The 4821-nt window shown below is 44.0% G+C and overlaps 1 pseudogene across 1 annotated transcript; it reads right to left on the minus strand.

The window, feature by feature from the left end:
* Nucleotides 1-703: 703 nt before the first annotated feature.
* LOC311182697 (heterogeneous nuclear ribonucleoproteins C1/C2-like) lies at nt 704-1450 on the minus strand (annotated as a pseudogene). Its single transcript has one exon. The product of its transcript is annotated as a heterogeneous nuclear ribonucleoproteins C1/C2-like (transcript).
* Between the last annotated feature and the right edge of the window lie 3371 nt (nt 1451-4821).

The raw sequence follows: 4821 nt of genomic DNA on the forward strand, positions 1-4821 counted from the left end.
GGTCCCTCTGCCTGCTCTGCTCCCCGCCCTGGCTCTGGTGAATTCTCTCACCATCCTGCGCTTCTGACTGTACCCAGTGCTTGTATAAATAAATAAATAAAACAAATCTAAAAAAAAAAATGTGGACAGAATATTATATTTAAAAAAAAATTAAAAGCAAAAATTACAGGGCCTCCCCGGTGGCGCAGGGGTTGAGCGCTGGGCTGCGAAGCTGCCTGCGCGCGGCCTCTGCGGCGCCGGTTCAATCCCCGGCTGCTCCCCAGCCACGGGAGGAGGGTCCCACATGGCGCGCAGACCTCTCCTGACGCCCGCTGCTCCCCTCAGCAGTGTACTTCGGTCGTTCTGCCTGCTCTGCTCCCCGCTCTGGCTCTGGTGAATTCTCTCACCCTCCCGTGCTTCTGACTGTACCCAGTGCATGTATAAACAAACAAACAAACAAATAAATAAATAAAATAAAAACATGCCTCTAAAAAAAAAAAAAGCAAAAATTACAGGGCAAGACAATTACTAGGAACATGAAAGGAAGTGAAAATGGGTCTAGGTACAGGGCAATATGAATTAACGAACATGGGAAGGACAAAGTTGGGGAGAACAGTGAGCATGTGGAAGGATACAGGGGAGAGGATCTAGTGAACTTTTTGATTTTATACAAGCGCCTAGGTAAAGAAATAATGGGATAAGATTTCTAAACTCCACTATGTGCTTAAGAGTCATGCTGGCCATTGGTGCTATCTGTGTCATCCTCTCCTTCCTCAGCTTCTTTTCCATCTTCCTTAATCAGCTCCAGCTGGTCATCCCCCAGCTTCATCTTCATCATCACCCAATAGGTGGCCCTCCTCAACAGTCATCTGCTCCACCCTCAGACTCCATCTTCACATTAGTCTCATCCTGTTTCAGGGAGCTACTACTCTGCTCCTTTTGTGACTTATCATTCTTCATCTCTACTCCCTGATTGCTCTGTTTCTTTTCAGGCTTTCCAGTAGAGAATCTGGGCCAGCTGCTTCTTAATAGTCTGAAGGTCATCTCTTTTCAGCTTTCCAGATTTGGAAGATCCTTGCTGTCAACTCTTAGACTTGAAGCCATTTTTGCCCCTTTGTGATGTGTTTCCTGATACACACTGGCATTTTGAGGGCACTACACCCTGAGCAACAGGAGGGAGAAGAGGAACACATGCTGGGTAACTGTATATTCTGTCATCATAATTCCGTTGAAAAGTCATAATCTAAGTCAAAAGGGAAGTGTACATCTCTGCTGCAGAGCATTTCACACCTGCTTTCCCTTAGTTAATTTTTGGCTCTGCAGCCAGATGAATATCTAAAACCTGGCTAGCACTCACTCTGCCATCTTTTCTTGCCACAGCAGCACAGACATTCCTCTCATTAACATACTGAATAAGGAAAAGAACTTAAAGAACAAAGCAACCCGCAACTTTGCCATATTCTAATCAAACCTTTCAGACAGCACTCCAGGGAGACTAGAATTGGAGCAACACATTCTATACCCTGGAGATTTTGTCTATTAGGGAAACTTTCTTCAACCTCACTGGAAAGGACTCCATCAAGTACTGCTAACAAAACACTGTGCAAGCAAACTTCAGGAAATAGATTCTTGGGTTCATGCAACACATCTGAAGTATCACAACCTGACTGGACCTACATGTCATTTGATGAACTGAAGAAAAAGATTTCCAGGAATTTGAAGCAGATGACATTTGAGAAGATGGCTTTATCAAAATGACCAAATCAGGCCTGCACACATTTCTCATTATTGTCGTTTCTTGCCTCGTGTTTATCCATCCTTTTCCTTGGACATACAATGTTCTAGTACACATGGCCCAACAAAGGTGGGAGTGTTAGAATGGGTTCACTGTGTAAAACTTGAGACCCCAATAATTACGTTCACCAAAAGGATTCAGACAACAGTCTCTTCATTACTGAGGAATGCTCCAGTGAAGTAAATATTGACATCTTTGTGCAGCTATCCCCTGTAGCAAAAAGTTTGCAGTATGTGATGCTGGCAAGGAACCAGGATTTCTGTTACGCATGAAGAAAATGAGATTTCAACAGAAACTAAATGGCTTCATGTAACTGTTAATGGCAAAGTGGATTTAACTGAAGTAAGATCAGCATGTCAATCATTGCTGTTTTGACACAGCAATGTGTGGCTGCGCCTAAGATTAAGAAAGATTGTGGGGCCTCCCTGGTGGCGCAAGGGGTTAAGTCTCAGCACTATGAAGTTATCCTCAACCACTGCAGCACAAGTTCGATCCCTGGCTAGGAGCTACCCATATGGTGCAGCAGACCTCTCCTGTCTCACCTGCTGCTCCCCTCAGCAGTGTATTTCAGTCAGTCTGCCTATTCTGTTCCCCACTCTGTCTCAGGTGAATCCTCTCACCCCCCACACTTCTGGCCTGTACCCCAGTTCTTGTATGCATAAATAAATAAATCTTAAAAAAAAGAATGTGTGTGAAAGTAAAAATGATACTTAAGCAGAATATAGCTTGACTTGTTTAATAAAAAATATTTGAGTGCCTTCTCTAAAGAGATTAGCAGACATGTGCCTGGGCAACTGCACTTGGATATGTGGTTATTCAGACTTCTCAGGAAAGGTGAAATAAATAGTTTTTGAGCCTCTGATCTGAGGTGACCTAAAATACCATGTTTCATTGGTTAGAGAATAGGCTGATAGAAATCAAGAGATAAATGGAATTTGGGTCCAAACCCATCTCAAAGTGGGTCCAAAGCATTCACAGACATACCATGTGGTCTACTATGCCATACTTCCCACACTTTCCAGGTCCCTGAGTGTATAATTGTGATAGATAAACTTAGAAAGTCCCGTTTGCAAGATTGGCCTTAATTGTTATGTGGGTACTTAGAGATGAAGACGGTACCCACTACTCCTTACCCTTAACTTTTTTAGTATTCTGAATTCACAGATCCAAATTGTCTGGACCTGACTCTAAGGTAAAATCTGACACTATCTTTTATGGACCACAAGCTGTGCTAAACTGAAAGCATTCACAGGCCTATTAAAGGGAATACATGGGCCTCCCCGGTGGCGCAGCGGTTGAGCGCTGGGTTGCGAAGCTGCTCGCGGCCTCTGTGGCGCCGGTTCGATCCCCGGCTGCTCCCCGGCCACCTGAGGAGGGTCCCACATGGTGCGCAGACCTCTCCTGCCGCCCGCTGCTCCCCTCAGCAGTGTACTTCAGTCCTTCTGCCTGCTCTGCTCCCCGCTCTGGATCTGGTGAATTCTCTCACCCTCCCGCGCTTCTGACTGTACCCAGTGCATGTATAAACAAAAACAAACAAATAAATAAATAAATAAACATGCCTCTATAAAAAAAAAAATAAATAAATAAAGGGAATACAGATCTGTGATCCTTGCAGTTTGAACACCCTTTTCTGAGGCCCTAAACAGTGAAAACATCATGCTGGCTAGACCATCTGGTCACTTGCAGATGCCCACAGGAGAGAATTCTGATGGGGTTATCTGAAATCAAGGTGCTAACCGGCTCTATATTTCTAATGTAGAGTGTTATACAGAGACTGACTGCATTCCTGACTTGTGATTACTTTGAAAAGCTGAAAGTTGGGGGCAAGTGTATCACAGTTATTGTGACCCCCACAACCTACTCCTGACAAATCAGACTCTGTATCTCCTATGGAAGATGTTCTACTGCTGTTGACTTGTGTTTAGATTTCTAGGTTGGTTACAATTTACATCAGTGGACTGATAGCTTGACTCTGTTTTTCTCACCTTTCTCCTAATACACATATCTTATTAAGACAATTGATTGTAAAATGTGACTGTTTCCATAAAGAGATTGCTCTTCTCAAGGCTGCTCATTGGATAAATGGTTAGGACTAAAGGCATGGGAGGTGTGTGAGTCCATTTAAAAAAATTCAGGCTATCATCATGACCAATTCCTCAGCATGGTATGATTTTATAAAAAAAATTTTCTGTGAGATGCTTTTATCCCTCTTGCATATAATTATACTTCCAGACCAAAGATCTGGGTAAGAATGGGGGATGATTGGGCCTCCCCTGGTGGCGCAGTGGTTGAGCACTGGACTGTGAAGCTGCCTGCAGCCTCTGCAGCGCTGGTTCAATCCCCGGCCACTGGCGAGGGTCCCACATGGTGCACAGACCTCTCCTACCGCCTGCTGCTCCCCTCAGCAGTGTACTTCGGTCCTTCTGCCTGCTCTGCTCCCTGCTCTGGCTCTGGTGAATTCTCTTACCCTCCCGCACTTCTGACTGTACCCAATGCTTGTATAAATAAATAAATAAATCTTTAAAAAAAATGGGGGATGACTGAAAAAAAAAATATTGAGTTATAATTGCTGAATGGGACATGCTGATTTCAGAACAATGGAGAAAAAGCATCTGGGGAGGCCTGGAGATGGGCTAGGATGTTAATGATCTTTGTCTTTCAGAACTATTCCTGAAAGCTTCCCTTTCTTCTTGAAGGAAAATTCCCCATATTGCCTTTCCAAAGTATTGTGAGCTCTGAATTCAAACCGACTGACATATCCGACAGTCAACAAAAAGAGAGCAGAGGCTGGCTCTAGCTCCTGCACTTTCCATGCAACACTTCCAGATGTTGTCTCCGTACCTGAAGGGGATGAACTGATATTACGCATCAGCAAAACTGACAGTTCGTTTGAGACCAAGGACTGAGTTGAATTATTTGGAGTGAAGTGAGAATCCTGAAGCAAAAGGCCTACACTGGATTTATGAGGAAGGCCTTATGAACCAGCATTGCCTAACTAATGTGTATCCTGCTTGGAGTGCCCAAACAATTGTATATACTATCAAACT

The sequence above is a fragment of the Talpa europaea genome, assembly GCF_964194135.1.
Source record: "Talpa europaea genome assembly, chromosome: 13".
In the NCBI taxonomy this organism is placed as follows: domain Eukaryota; kingdom Metazoa; phylum Chordata; class Mammalia; order Eulipotyphla; family Talpidae; genus Talpa; species Talpa europaea.